At 37.9% G+C, this 16,922-nt stretch overlaps 1 protein-coding gene and 1 pseudogene across 1 annotated transcript in view; one reads left to right on the top strand and one right to left on the bottom strand.

The window, feature by feature from the left end:
- ASXL2 (ASXL transcriptional regulator 2) overlaps nucleotides 1-16,922 on the bottom strand; it is a 146,556-nt gene that overhangs the window by 76,733 nt on the left and 52,901 nt on the right. The window lies entirely within an intron of this gene.
- On the top strand, nucleotides 10,907-11,750 carry LOC104004915 (prostaglandin E synthase 3-like; annotated as a pseudogene).

Genomic DNA, 16,922 nt, shown 5'->3' with positions numbered 1-16,922 from the left:
AGAGAAAAACCCAAAAACCACCAAAGAAACATATTGACTGTATAAAATAAAAATTTCTACACAGGAAAAAAATAAAAGCAACAAAACTACAGAAAATATATGAAGCTAGAATAATTAACTGCAAAACATATGGCAGACAAAAGATTAACAGTCCTAAGAAGGTATTCTTTAGGAAAACAAACAGCTCACTAGAAAAAAATGGAAAAAGGACGTGAACAAATGATTCATAAACCATAAATGTAAATTACCAATAAAATGTATAATAAGAAGCTCAAACTTAATAGTGGTTATAAAAAGGCAAATTAAATCAAGATGCCATTGGTCAGATGGAAAGAAAGAAAATGACCCAAGCCATAGTTAACAGTTTTATGCCAATGTCAATTTCCTGGTTTGATATAATATGTATTTATATTTATATTTGTATTTATTTATATTTTTTTGAGATGGAGTCTCACTCTGTCAGCAAGGCTGGAGTACCGTGGTGCAATCTTGGCTCACTGTAACCTCTGCCTCTCGGGTTCAAGCGATTCTCCTGCCTCAGCCTCCTGAGTAGCTGGGATTAGAGGCACACACCACCACACCCAGCTAATTTTTGTATTTTTAGTAGATGGAGTTTCACCATGTTGGCTAGGCTGGTCTTGAACTCCTCCTGACCTGAAGTGATCCACACACATCAGCCTCCCAAAGTGCTGGGATTACAGGTGTCAGCCACTGTGCCTGGTCTGATATTGTACTATATTTACATAAGATATTACCATTAAAGGAAACTGGATGAACTGTACATGGGACCCTAGGTACTATTTTTGCAATTTCCTGTGAGTCTATAATTATTTCAAAAAAAAAAAAAAAAAAAAAAAAAGGCTGGCTGCAGTGGCTCACGTCTATAATCCCAGCACTTTGGGAGCCGAGGCAGGTGGATTACCTGAAGGTCAGGAATTAAAGACCAGCCTGGCCAACATGGTGAAACCCCATTTCTACTAAAAATATAAAAAATTAGCTGGGTATGGTGGCGGGCACCTGTAATCCCAGCTACTCGGGAGGCTGAGGCAGGAGAATCTCTTGAAACTGGGAGGTGGAAGTTGCAGTGAGCCGAGACCGCGCCATTGCACTCCAGCCTGGGCAACAACAGTGAAAATTAATCTCCAAACAACAACAATAACAAAAAATGGATTGATAAAATCCATTGCTGACAAGGTTATGGGCAAATAGGCACTCTTACAGACTGTTGCGAGGACAGAAAACTGCTGCCTTTTCCCACATTACTCAATTCTGCCTTAGGAAAGTAATATGGAAATATCCATTAAAACTAAATATATTTGGGACCACTGATGCAACAATCCCACTTGAATCTGTCCTATAAAACCAAGGCCAAAGGACTTAAGGACAAATGTGCAAGGATTTACTCCATCATTGAAAGCATCAAAGCACCGAAAAATGACCTCAAACTCCATTAAGAAGAGAATGTTGACTATGATAATAAAGTAACCAACAGGATAGAAATCAACAACAGCCATGTTGGCAGCTAAAAGAGTGCTAAGTTCCAGGAAGCATTTTGTTTAGTCCTCACAACAATCTATGAGGTGAGCAAAATTATTACACCGTTTTTACAAATGAAGAAACTATAGGTTTTCAATAAGCTGTTCAAGATCATATTATCAATAAATGGTGAAGTCAAGATTCCAGTAACAAGAAGGAAAAGAGAAACAGAACTAGAAAGAGATTACTTTAAAAAGGACATAAAACCAAGAAAAAAACATTTTCAATAAGCTACCTGGTAAATTTACCCCAATTAATGGTATTCAGTTCCAATATTAAGTACCCACTCTGTTTAGGGCAGTAAACTAGGATTAGTGGATCCACAGAGGGAAGCTTTCTTAGCTCAGAATCTAATAGAGAAGATAGGCAAGGGAGTAAACAGCCACACCACACTGTGACCAGTGCTATTAATATAAACACAGGTCCACAGTCCCTGATCTAAAACACTTAGGCCAAATGTTTCAGACATAAGAATTTTTTGGATTTTAAAAAGGTAACATGATATGCCATAAATGATATGACACTGCCATGGAGATTAGGGACAGCATCCCATAACCAAACACAATGAAACGTATGAATACTCACACTAAGATGGATAAATAAAGATTATATACAGTCTCATGTCAGTTCAAGAGAACTGTTGTTGTCAAGTGAGTTTGGTGCTAAATGTATGAGGAAACTTAGTTTTTCAACCACTGAGGATACTGTAATTATGGGTAAGAGACTGTAAAGTGTGTACATAAAGTGCTTTAAGTCAGAGAGAAAAAAAATCAGTCTAGTCTGGCTTAGTACTTAGAAGAGTAACAACAACAAATAACAACAAAACAGTCATTAAAGTGAAACCTATAAAATGAAAGTAAATGGCACACACATCTGGTGAAAAGATGTGGTAAGAATAACTACAAACTGTCGGCTGGGCGCAGTGGCTCACGCCTGTAATCCCAGCACTTTGGGAGGCCAAGGCAGGCGGATCATGAGGTCAGGAGATCGAGACCATCCTGGCTAACACGGTGAAACCCTGACTCTACTAAAAATATCAAAAATTAGCCGGGTGTGATGGCGGGCGCCTGTTGTCCCAGCTACTTGGGAGGCTGAGGCAGGAGAATGGCATGAACCCAGGAGGCGGAGGTTGCAGTGAGCCAAAATCGCGCCACTGCACTCCAGCCTGGGCGACAGAGCGAGACTCCATCTCAAAAAATTAAAAAAAAAAGAATAACTACAAACTGCCATAATATTTTCCTTGCAAATCTGGATATAATTTTCTTTGAAGGAAACAAAATTTTGAAAAACCTACAAGATATACAGGACACAGTACCATTTAAAACAAAATTTAGGCATGATCTCAGGAAAATATAAAAAGTCAAAGAATCCGGGCAGTTTATTTTTATGAATAATAAAGCAATAGCAGAGAAGCAAAACAGGACACACTACCCATGATGGCTGGAATATATCTTCATGGGAAGGTAGAGCTCCAGAATTCTATAATTAAATAAAAATGAACGACTTGAAGAAATAAGACATCATCTGCATGGGTGATAAAACCATAGTACTGAGATCAATACCAACTTAAAAGTTCAAGTAAATTCAGTAGGGTAAGTACTAACACCCGAAGCAGCTGTAGTAAGAACCACCTTAAAGATTATGTAACTATCACACAAGTCAGCTTCTAATTTTTCTTGTCCATGCTCAAGAGATTGGGGTTGAAGAGGTAGGGGTTCTGTCAAGGAAAGGAACAAGTGCAGTGCTATAATTTTATGCGGTAAGCATGTAGGCAAACATACTAATATGTTTTGTACATAAGGCCCAAAGAACTAAAGTGACTTTGATCATATTGCCAATGGCCCTTTTTAGTTCTCTCTGTAATAAAAGCTAGCAGTAGCTAGTAGGGCTAAGAGAGCAGAAGTCAATCATTGTACTGCTTAGATGAAGCAAATATAGCAATTAATGAAAGGAGTCATCACTGCATGGTAAAGAGCCAGGTTTAATGATTCATACCAATCTGAATACAGACCTGACTGTAGCCTGGGCAAGTCATTTTAAACACCCTTAATTTACTCATCTGCAAAATAGAGGTAATACTGCCTACTGTGTAACTCGATTGTACAGATCACAGATAATGTACATACCAAGTATATGTCACAGAGTCAAGATTCAGTAACTACAGCAGTTACTTTACCAATTTACTATCCTACCCTAGTCTGGCAGTGTTCCAGTGTTCCCCATCTCAAGTGATAGGAATCTCACCCTCACATACAACTATTGTCCACTCTGAAGCCAGAGTAACCTTTTAAATATAAATATGATCATACTACCTCCTGTCCAGCTTAAAATTCATCCATATTATAATGTTCTTAGTATAAAGTACAAAATTATCAAAATAATCTGACCTTGACCAAAATAATCTGACCTTGACCATTCTGCTACACACCCTCTCTGCCAGCCTACTCTACCTTTCTTTTCATTTGGTAATTTAAAATTCTTCTGACTACTTGGCCCAACACTTCTGCTTGCAATGATAACCCTCACCTCCTTTTCTCCTAGCAACCTCGAATTCAACTTTTCAGATTTTAGCCTTAATGTCTCTTGCTAAAATAAGCCAATTCTATGTTCTGTAAATCCTATACTTCTCTGAAACACATATTTATAGCTACATATACTGAAAGGAAAAAAATCTGACTCAATTGTGAGCCAGCCAGACTCAGTGATGAGTGATTTTAATGTCTCTGAAAAGTAGAATCTTTCTTCTCTTCTACAATTCAACCCAAAATATCCAGCTCTAAGGCCTGTGAGCAGTCATCTTGCAATTATGATGGATGAGCCTACTGAGAATGGAACAAAATTGAAGGAAGCAGAGCTGAGATACTGATGAAACTCACTGGAGAACTTGGATAAAGTTTTGCCTGTTTTTTTCACTTGCATTAAATGATGAGTTTCCTTCAATGTTTAAGCCAGTTTACATCGTGTTTCCTGTCATTTACAGCTGGAAGTATCTTAATAGATACAAAGCACCTACATAAAAGCAATCAAATTTACAGAGATAGGAAAGGGAAAAGAAGAACAATACAGGAGAATATTCACAGTTAAACCACTCTCTTCTGTTAACGAGAAAAGATTACCCTTATGCATCAATAATGTATATTACATGATAATGTAAGAGGCAAGATGCTACCCAAATCTGTACAGACTAACCCCAAGTACTCAGATACTCAGAAACATCTAAATTTTTCCTAAATCTTGGCTGGGTGCGGTGGCTCACACCTGTAATCCCAGCACTTTGGAAGACCAAGGTGAGCTGATCACTTGAATCCAAGAGGCGGAGGCTTCAGTGAGCCACTGCACTCCAGCCTGTGCGACAAAGCGAGCCTCCATCTCAAAAAAAAAAGAAGTTAATATTTTCCTAAATCTTAAGCGTCAAGGATAAAGAAAGAATCAAACCAGGTTCCAGGCGTTAAAAGCCAAAGTGGCAGCTTGAATTAGTGTTTCTATTTCATCATTCACACCATCGTGTGACCTTGCAGTACATTACAGTAAGTGAAATATATTTCCCTGCCACAATGATGTTGGTCTTGGCCACAAGGCTTGATTTGATCAATGAAATAAGAGACATGACGGAAGCAGAGGCTAAAATTTGCTTGTTTGGCTGACTCCTGTGATTGCCATGAGAGCCAGATTCCAGCAGAAGGAGAGAACAATCCACAGCCTACAACAAAGTCTAGCTAACAATAACTAAGCCCCAGTTAACCTAAAGACATGAGGAAGAAAAAAAGTATTTGTTGTTATAAGCCACTGAAATTTTAAGATTATGCAGCAAAATATTGACCAATAAAACAAGCACTATATAATGAAGGAAACATTTGCTTTCTTAGCAATACTCACTGCCAAAAGACAGCAAAAAAAGTTCTTAAGAGTATGAATGAAAAATTTTATATCTAGCCTAGATGGCATTCAAACAAAGAGGCAATAGAAAACATTCTTGGCTTGGTGTGGTGGCTCACGCCTGTAATCCCAACACTTTGGGAGGCCGAGGTTGGCGGATCACCTGAGGTCTGATGTTCGAGGCCAGCCTGGCCAACATGGTGAAACCCAGTCTCTACTAAAAATACAAAAATTAGCCAAGCATGGTGGTAGGCGCCTGTAATCCCAGCTATTTGGGAGGCTAAGGCATGAGAATTGCTTGAACCCGGGAGACGGAGGTTGCAGTGAGCCAAGATTGCACTGCACTCCAGCCTGGTTGGCAGGGCAAGACTCTGTCTCAAAAAAAAAAAAAAAAAATTCTTAAGCCCGCAAGAACTCAGGGAAAAGATCATCCATAAATGTAAAAATTCTAGCTGATGATGAAATCCAGCCAAAAAGAAATGCACCAAAGTAAACAAGGAATGGAGAAACTATTTTTTGGAAAAAAGTGGAATACATTTGCAGTTAGGTAACATATAAGAAACGTAAATGTTTTCTACTTTTTTCAACTTTCATTTTTAAAATGACAATACACTTTCAGAATTTTTCTATTTTGTTTTTCCTCAACTTCAGAGATCATTTAGGAATTAATATTACCTCACAGTGAAGAAACTAAAGCCTAGTAACTTTCTTGGTCTCTTCAATTAAATGCAATAAACAATGGTTATTCCTTCTTAAAAGTTTTTCAGGATATGTTCTTCAGCGTACATTTTTTTACTGATTAATTTAATTTGGGTAGGGGGTTATCAGGCATCATTTCTACAAGAAATATTGAAGTAAATAGTCCGGAAATATACAAATAAACTATTAAAACAAGGAAACTTCTGAAAGACAATAGAGCTCTTTTTGAAAATCACTTTGTCACAGGGCATGCTATTAAAAACAAAACAAAAACTAGAACAGCAGGTAAGAGGGGAAATTGCATACAGATGGAAATGAAAGACTTTCACTTAAAAAGACACACTGAATAGCAAGGTACTTGTTCACCAAGTACAAGATGATATACTGACAGAGAGTGAGAACCCCAGATGCCCACAAATACAAAGAAGGGGATGCCTATACATAACATTCAAAGATCAAGAGACAAGCCAAAGATGAAGCTGAGAAAACTAGTGGTTTTAGAATGAGTATATTTAGATCATATCACCAAAACTTTTAATCATTTAAGTTACATGGTAATGATTTTTAGGGGAAAAATTAGCTCTTCACTTAAAAAACATTAATATAAAAGCATTTTCAGCATTTTGATGGTAACTTGAAAGTCTGCTATATCAAAGTATATTTTCAAATAGAATTTCAAAGGCTTTGCAAACCTATGATAGAATGGCTCACCTGTTAAAATTTATCTTTCATTTAGAGTATATTTGACCAAGGACTTACTATACCTCAAATCCTGTTTAAAAATCCATGCTGGGCCACGCAGTGGCTCACGCCTGTAATTCCAGCACTTTGGGAGGCCGAGACAGGTGGATCACTTGATGTCAGGAGATCGAGATCAGCCTGGCCAAAATGGCGAAACCCCGTCTCTACTAAAAATACAAAAAACTTAGCTGGGTATGGTGGCGGGCACCTGTAATCCCAGCTACTCGGGAGGCTGAGGCAGGAGAACTGCTTGAACCTGGGAGGCAGAGGTTGCAGTAAGCCGAGATCATGCCACTGTACTCCAGCCTGGGCGACTGAGTGAGAGCTCATCTCAAAAAAAGAGAAACCCATGCTAAAGACTTCTCTAAATGCTGTTCTTGGAGGAATTAAATTGCTACTTACCCTAAAGCAATAAATGACTATAGCAGAAATAATCCAAAGAATAAGAATCCATGAGGTCATGCTGATAAGAATAAATGAACAAATCAACGAGTGGGGGAGAATTCGTCCCAGTAAAATTCCAACAAAAAATATATATATATACCAAGATTGACAGAATTAGAAAATCACCATATGCGGCAACAGTGATAGGAAGTTTCAGGTAAGATTAGTGGATGCTGTGGTAGACAGACCTAAAAAGGCTTCCAGTAATCCCTGCTTTGTGTACTCATAGCCCTACATAATTCCTTCCCCTGTAGTGTGGGTAGGGCCTGTAATCAGCTTCTAATAATCAAAAAAGAACAAAGGTAAAGGGTCTCACATAAGTGACTATTTCACATATGACTGCAGTGTCCTCGCTTGGTGACTCTTCCTTGCTGGCTTTGAGGAAGCATGTGGCCATGCTAGGGAAGGCCACAGAACTCAGGACAGCCTCTAGCCAAATGCCAGCTAAGAATCCAGACCCTCAATCTGATAACCCACAAGGATTGAATCTTTCCAACAACCACATGAACTCGGAAGCTGATCATTCCCCAATCAAGTCTTCAGGTAAAAACTCAGCCCTTACCAACGCTCTGCTGCATTGCCGAGGATCAGGTAAAGCCGTGCTCAGACTCCTGACACATAGAAACTGAGATAATAAATGCACTGTTTTAAGCTGCTAAATCTGTGATAATATTGTTAAGCAGCAATAGATTAACAACAAAATGCTAAAATTAGTGGGCAAAGGTACAATGAGAAACAAGATGTTTACAGAGTCTCAGAGTATCTTCACCCCAAAATACTTATTAATTACAAAGGGGAAAAATGGTATCTTTACAGTGAAGAAACAGTAGACATTGCATAAACCAAGTAATCACAGTTACCATCACTAATACTGTGGTACACTGAAATCATGGAATCCAGATATATTATGGTAAAAATGTCCTATCAATCCTGTGACACTCCTGCCAAAACTGCACAACTTAAATCTAATCATAATTAAACACCAGAAATAAAAATTGAGAAACAATCTGCAAAACAGCTGGCCTGCACTCAAAAAATGTCTAGTCATGAAAGATAAAGACTGAAGTACAATTCCAGATTAAAGAAGAGTAAAGATACATGAAAACTAAATGCAAATACAACATGTGATCCTGGATTAGGACATCAGTGGGAGAATTATCAAATCTGGATAAAGTCTGATTAGATAATATTGTGCCAATGTAGATTTCCTATTAACTATTTTACCCTGTAGTTAGATAAAAGAATGTACTTGCCTTTAGAAAATATATTCTGAAGTTTGCTTGCTTGACTGACTGATTTATTTATTTATTTATTTTGAGACAGGGTCTTGCTCTGTCCCCCAGGCTAGAGTGCAGTGGTGCAATCATAGCTCACTGCAGCCTTGAACTCCTGGGCTCAAATTTAATTCTCCTGCCTCCGCCTCTAGAGTAGTTGGGACTACAAGTGTGCACGATACCTGGCTAATTATTTTATTTTATTATTGTATAGGGACGGGCTCACTTTGTTGCCCAGGTTGGTCTTGAACTCCTGCACTCAAGCAATCCTCCCACCTCAGCTCCCGAAGTGCTCAGATTATAGGTGTGAACCACTGCATCCAGCCTACTCTGAAGTATTTAAAAGTGAATGGGGCATTATGTCTACAATTTATTCTCAGACATCTCAGAAACACAAATTAGATAGATGTTAACATCTGGAGAATCCAGATAAAGTTTATATAAAAATTCTTTGTACTACCTTTGCAACTTTTCTAAGTCTGCAATATACCATATAAAGTTAAATAAATGTATATGATTTTTTAAAAAGTAAGTGTATGAGAAAAGTCTATACAACAATTTGGACCAATGAAAAGAAAGAAGTACTGATCAATGCTACAAACATGATGGAGTTTGGAGTTTATGATTACATATTATATGATTCCATTTATATGAATGTCCAGATATGGCCAAACTACAGAGACAGAAAGTAGATTACAGGCTGTCAGGAGGAGCCAGCATTACCCGTATCCAGTAGGAGAGAACTCACTGGAGTGATGAAAATATTCTAAAACTGGATTATGGTGATAATAGCACAACTCAGTAAATTTACTTAAAACCATTGAACTGTGCACTGAAAATGGGTGGAGTTTCTGGCCTGGTGTGGTGACTGGCCCAAAATCCTAACACTTTGGGAGGCTGAGGTGGGAGGATCGCTTGAGCCCGGAAATTTGAGACCAGCCTGGGAAACATATGGAGAACTTGTCTCTACAAAAAAATGTAAAAATTAAGAAATCAGGCCGGGCGCGGCAGCTCATGCCTGTAATCCTAGCACATTGGGAGGCCTAGGTGGGCGGATCACCTGAGGTCAGGAGTTCGAGACCAGCCTGACCAACATGGAGAAATCCCATGGAGAAACCCCGTCTCTACTAAAAACACAAAATTAGCCGGGCATGGAGGCGCATGCCCGTAATCCCAGCTACTCAGGAGGCTGAGGCAGGAGAACAGCTTGAACCCAGGAGATGGAGGTTGCAGTGAGCCAAGATCGCACCACTGCACTCCAGTCTGGGCAACAAGAGCAAGACTCCGTCTCAAAAAGAAAAAATCAAAAAAATAAATAAATAAATAGCCAGGTGTGGTGGTGTGTTCCCATAGTCCCAACTACTCCAGAAGCTGAGATAAGAGGATTGCTTGTGCCCAGGAGTTCAAGGCTGCAGTGAGCTATGACTGTACCACTGCACTCCAGCCTGGGTGACAGAGCAAGACCCTATCAGGAAAGAAAGAAAAAGGGGAAAGGGAAAGGAAAGGAGGGGAAAAAAAAAAAAAAAAGAAAATGAGGTGGAATTTGGAGTTTATGGCATGTAAACTACACCTCAATAAAGTTGTTTAAAAAAAAATATGCGGGGCTGGGCGTGGTGGCTCACGCCTATAATCCCAGCACTTTGGGAGGCCACGGCGAGCAGATCACTCGAGGTCAGGAGTTGGAAACCAGCCTGACCAACATGGTGAACCACCGTTGAAACATGAGCCACTGCGCCTGGCCTGTTCCCATATTTTCTATGAACACGTATATATTCTCCCAGGGTCCCAGGGTCAAATAAAACAAAATGTATCCAGAAAACAAAGCACTTGATCACTTGACTAACCAAAGTTAAAGAAAACCATTCCAAAACAAGCACCATAAATATCCACTTATCAAATAAGAAGCAGCAAGAAAATGAAAACACTGGGGCAACTTAAGTCTCTCTGCTTTATTTAGAGTGTTCATCTTTCTGCTGTTTCTGGACCTGCACTATGATGGACGGACACTAATGAATGGATTCAATATGGCACAAACTGATCTACCATGTAAAGAGTACAATAATGCCACTGACACTCCTAGAACAACTGCTTATGATGCAATGAGTTGCAAGTAATTCAGGTTATCTGGCGAACTAAAGATTTAATGGACTGAATCTCACTGGCAAGAAGCCTATCAACATTAATACTAAAAATGGAGTTGGGGAGAAGAATTCATCTTCCACCTTCACACAGAAATTTTGAAAGCCCAAAAATGATAATAAAAGGTAAAAGAAACTTGTAGTTAACTCTTTACTCTGCAAGGTTTTCTCTACATAAAAATTTAACAGTAAGTCCTCGGGCCCCTTTTCCTACACTTTCCTCTTCTCCCCGACCGGAGGGGCCGCTCTTTCTGCGCGGTGCATTCTGGGGACCGAGGTGGAGCCCGCCGCTGCCGCCATCGCCTGAGGGAAGCGAGAAGAGGCCGCGACCGGGAGAAAACGCAGAGTCGTCACCGGAGAGAAGTCGACTCCCTAGCAGCAGCCGACGCCAGAGGGCCGCCCACCTGTTCGCCCGTCCCCCTGTCCTGTTCACAATGCAGCCTGCTTCTGCAAAGTAGTACTATCGAAGGGACTATGTCTTCACTGAATTTTGTGAACACAGTAAGGATGTTCATGTAAATTTTGAAAAATTCAAACTTACATTCAGTTGTCTCAGAGGAAGTGATAATTTTAAGTATTTAAATGAAGTTGATCTTTTTCACAGTATTGATCCTAATGATTCCAAGCATAAAAAAAACGGACAGATCAATTGTATGTTGTTTACGAAAAGGAGAATCTGGCCAGTCATGGCCAAGGTTAACAAAAGGAAGGGCAAAACTCAATTGGCTTAGTGTGGACTTCAGTAATTGGAAAGACTGGGAAGATGGTTCAGATGAAGACAGGTCTAATTTTGATCGTTTCTCTGAGATGATGAACAACATGGGTGGTGAAGAGGATGCAGATTCACCAGAAGTAGATGGAGCAGGTGATGATTCACAAGACAGCGATGATGAAAAAATGCCAGATCGGGAGTAAGGAATACTGTCATCACCTGGATTTTGGGAAAGAAAAATAACTTCTCTGCAAGATTTCACAATTGAGAGAATTCCTAAGTTGACAGCTCTAAAGGCAGATGCTGTATTTGCCTACTTTGACCCATTTTTCAGCCTGTTTGTTTTTTAAAAGGCTTCACTAAGGGTTGATATGTACCATTGTATGGGGCAATTTTAAGTCCGCTAAGGCAATAACCTTATGCATGAACATTTCCTAGATTTTCATGAAGCTGTTGAGTGAGGTCCTAGGCAATTGATGCAGCAGTTGTGATAAATAAAAACATCTCACCTAAGTCTCCTTTTCTTCATAACATAGATACTGACATGATAGGAAGCTCTCAGCTTACGGAAAGAGAACTAAATTTTAGATTATAGAACATGGATTCAAAAATGGCTGGAACAAATTGTCTGACACCTTACTGGTAACCTGCTACTCCTCTGGTGTTATCCTTCAGGATTGTTCCAAGTTTATTTTTCAAAATATTTACTTCACATGATTCTATATAAGTGATTACTTGTCAGTATTCACATGTATCTTAGCTAAAACTAGAGAATGCCCTAATTTAGATGGTTTTTGAAGCCTGTATATTTGGTATTGTTTGACCCTTAGGTGTTTTTACATCTCTTAGCATGGAAGATGAAGAAAGCTGTACATTGTTGTTTAAGAGTCTGTACATTTAGACCAGATTTGTATCTGCACTGTCAGTATGGCAAATGAGTGAAAAACGTTTAATACAGTATTGGATTTATTTCTTTTTTTGATTCAGCTTATACCAGGGCTTAAAACCTCAATTTATGTTCATGACAGTGGGGATTTTTCTTGATGTCCACATTCTTTCTAATAAACTGTTGGAAGACTTCTTGGCTGTCCTTTTAAGTGTCTGGCTTACTGTAATTTTTATGTATTTACCACTTACTGGAATGGAGTTTTTATTTTTAATTGAGGAAAAATTTGGGATTATTTCTCTGTTTGAAAAAAGAGGCTTGCTGTAATGTCACAGGAAACCTTTTTAAAGTGGATCTGTAATAGAATATTGTAGATGCACTTTGCAGCAATTGGAAAAGAAAGTGTTGTGATTTGATTGAAATAAAACTAAATGTGTTGTCCTCCTCTAAAATATATATAGCAATAATTAGTAGTTATGCTGAAATTAATAATTTGAAACTATGTTTATGTACTGAAAGGATACATTTATAATGCTGTTTTGAACTAAAGGTTTCAATGTAAAAGAAAAAAATACAAATATAAAATCAAATAATAATACTAAAACTCCATAAACTCAGGAAAAAAATATGGAAAAGAAGCTGTCTTGATTTCTCATTCATTTAATATTTACAAAGGACCTATCATATAGCAACACAGTAGTATGTGCAGGTGGTATAAAAGATGAAGTGGAAGTTTCCATAAGAAAGAAGTACTCATTCTTACATTTTAATGTAAAAATAACTGAACTGGAGCTGAGCTGAGCCAAATGACAGTCTCTTTACTAGTGTGCACGTACACACACACACACACACACACACACACACACACAATTTGCCTCCAGAAAAATTCAGCAAATAGATAGAAGTTTAAAATGTACACTATCTAAAAAACTGTTAGCCATATTTGCAATTTTGCTATCAATTCAAGAATCGAACAAAATCAGAAACTCAGGTTTAGAGCTTATGTTTTCTAATTTGTCAGTCTCCAACCCCGTGGTTTACAAATAACAGTATATTCAACTGTAAATGCAGTAGCACTTGTAGCAAAATTATGATTCTTAATGTTTCCTAATTATGTATTTTTTTAAAAAGAGATCTCTTCCCAAAATTAACTGGTAACTTTTCCGGTAACTAATGATGTCTAATTTCCCCACTGAACATCATGACATTTTCACTATTCTTTCTTTCATTCTTAGTTTCTTTCTGGGGCTCAAAGACACATGTAAATGAAGTCCAGAATAAAGTTCATTAAGTATACATGGCCCATCAACTTTCAAAGTTAAAAGTCTCAGCTTTAGCTTGCTTTGTCTTGTCTATAATCCTCCTCATTCTAAAGGCTCTTGCCAAAACCCTAAAACTTACTTGTTTTACCAATTCTGAATCATTGCATTGTGAGCAGAAGTTAATAAAAATCACATTCTTATCCTTCACTTTCTTAACCACCCATCACTGTCTAGATTTTAAATTTAACAAGGTAAAATGAACATTAACCTTCCTGAAAAAGTTAAAGGCATACCTCTGCTCATTCTCTTTACCTTAGGCAAATGTTCTCTATTTCCTACTAATATAACAAGATGGCTGTTTCTCCTACGTTAAATTGTGCCCCATTCAAATAAATGCAAAATCCTAGAACTTTTTTATTGTGGTAAAATATACATAAAATTTACCATCTTACCTTTCTAAGTGTACAGGTTCAGTAGTGTTAAGTACAGTCACCCTGTTGAGCAATCTTTTCATCTTACAAAACGGAAACTCTACACCCACTAAACAGCAACCATCTTCCCCTGCCCACCAGCTCCTGGCAACCACCATTCTCTTTGTCTCTATGAATCTGACTACTCTAGGTATCTCATATAAGTGGAATCATACAGTATTTTTTATTTTTTGTCTGGCTTATTTCACTTAGCACAATGTCTTCAAGATTCATCCATGCTGCAGCAGGTGTCATTTTCCTTTCTTTTTAAAGCTGAATATTCCATTGAATATATATGCTACATTTTGTTCATCCATCCATCCACCCATCAATGGATATTTGGGTTGTTTCTTCCCTTTGGCTACTGTGAATCACGCTGCTATGAACACTAGTGTTAAAACTATCTGTTAAGTCTCTGCTTTCGATTCTTTTGCGTATACAGGCAGAAGAGGAATTGCTGGGTAAAATAAAATCCTACAACTTTTGATCATTCTTTACTTAATTCTCAGTTTACACAACTCTCTCTCTGTTTTCAACACCTACTAACAAAAATCAGATAAGATATCGGTTGACAAGGGAGCTCCATAGGTGACCTAGTCCATTTACCTACAGGTACTTGTACCCCTTCTAAGGTATCTAAACAGGTAATCACCCAATGTCTTATACAAGCATACAATGTGATGGGCGGGCACTATGTCCTCAAGCATTTCCAATTATTCACAAATTCCTTCTTAAGCTAAGCTAAATACTCTTCCTATAAGTCTATTTATAAGTCTACCTTTATGATGGAAATCAGTAGTATAATGCTGGGAAAATCTGGGGGGCTCTTTGTTTTCCTCTGCAATGTTTGAATTTTGAAACTGATTTTGCAACAAATTATCTTTGAAAGTGGGGTGGAAAAGTTTGACATTATTTCTTTATCATTCCAATGACAGTTGTTTAAGTATTTTAAGACTTTATGAAATCCTGAAGTCTACTCCTTTCCAGATTATTTTTGGTCTCCTCACTGGCATTCCATGCTGCACCCAATCCAAAGAATCTTTAATACAATAAGCTTGTACCGTCCATCCTCAAAATTCATCAGTGTCTGCCGATACTTGTTATCCCCATTTCAAACCTTTGATAAACAGGTTTAAGGGACATCATTAATCCAACTTATTTGATCCTAGAGATATTCTCCCTTGCAATAACAAGTTACTGCCTAATTCCTACTTTAATCCCCAATCTCTTGTCCATTTTTTCCGTACTCCTTCCTATAAAATACAGTTGTCAAAACTTGGCCTTAACGCCACAATGATTAATCATTTTCCCTATTCCTGGCTGAACTATACACAATCTATATTTATCCTTCAAAGCTCAATCCCTTGAACTTCAATAGGATTAAATAACAGACTTTCAAGTTAAAAAAAAAAAAAAAAAGGTCATCTAGACCAGATGCTTAAATGCCCTCACTTCAAGTCGATTTTATTTTATTTATGTGTTCATTTATTTAGAGACAGGGTCTCGCTCTGTAACCCAGGCTGGCTCAATCATACTGCAGCCTTGAACTCCTAAGCTCAAATGCTCCTTCCTCCTCAGCCTCTTGAGTAGCTGAACCACATGTCTGCACCACCACGAACAGCTAATAATTTTTTTTTTTTTTTTTTTTTTTGGGTAGAGATGGGGTCTCCCTATGTTGCCCAAGCTAGTCTCAAACTCCTGGGCTCAAGCGATCCTCCCGCTTCACCACCCAAAGTGATTACAAGCATAAGCCACCACATCTGGCCTAAAGTCAATTTTAAATATAAAGATATAATAAATTTATAGTCAATGTACCTACAATCTTTCATTCACATGATATCCACTTAGACATATATCTGTAAACACACACCCACAATCATTATTCACATATGAACTCTCGAAATTTAATACTACATAACTTTAAGACCAAAAATAGATTTTATGGCATACTTACATGCCTTTACAAACAGAAAACACAGAACAAAACTGACCTCAACAGCACACTTACATTGGAAATTTCTAAATTACGTTTGGTAATTTAGAAATTACTGAATTAATAAATAGTCTTGGCTGATTTTAGATTTAAATTTAAATTTTTGTATTCCTACACACCTTCAGTAAAACATTTTTCCTTCCCTTGATCACATTACCTGCAATTCCACCATGATTGATTCATTCGGATTAACAACTAATCTGCTTTTTAAAAAGAAATAATATAAATGTAACTTTTAACTTTGATTTAAAAAGTAAACATTTGATTCGTCCACACTTCAATGAATTTGTTTCTTCATACTCTTTTCCTCCCCAAAATACACCATCAAACAAATGGGAATAAAAGCACTAAAGACATAAGGGAAAGGGTGTGTAGGAAAACTTTTAAACAAGCATCTTGGGGTAAGTAGATCTAGTTGGGGCCCCAAAATGAGAGGTTCTAGGTCAACAGAGCAGCAGATGGGCACAGAACAAATGAGAGTCATCTAGGAATCGCCTAGAGAGGGAGGTCATAGCAATAAAAGATTCCTTGGAAATTTTTTGTTGTTGTTTGCTTTATCTTACCGTTAACACCTAACTATAAACCTTCACTCTATCATCCCATTATTGTCTTCCACTAACATCTTCTAAAAAGCATGGCTTTGTCCACTAGCATTAACAAGTGGGCAAAACAGTTTCAAATGAAAAAAAAAAGGAGTCCAGTAATTCTATGTTCTATTTTTAAGTAAACAAATGAAATAACAAGGTTCAATATTATTCAGATTAGATAATTACAAACTCTTGGTATAGAAGGGCCTTAGAGAACAATCTAACTTTTCACCTAAAGAGAAATAAAAAACAGCTCATTAAGATCCTTGTCCAGGCCAGCTGGGTGCGGTGGCTCATGCCTGAA

The sequence above is a fragment of the Pan troglodytes genome, chromosome 12 (assembly GCF_028858775.2).
Source record: "Pan troglodytes isolate AG18354 chromosome 12, NHGRI_mPanTro3-v2.0_pri, whole genome shotgun sequence".
Lineage (NCBI taxonomy): Eukaryota > Metazoa > Chordata > Mammalia > Primates > Hominidae > Pan > Pan troglodytes.
This window is presented reverse-complemented; position numbering and strand designations above follow the sequence as displayed.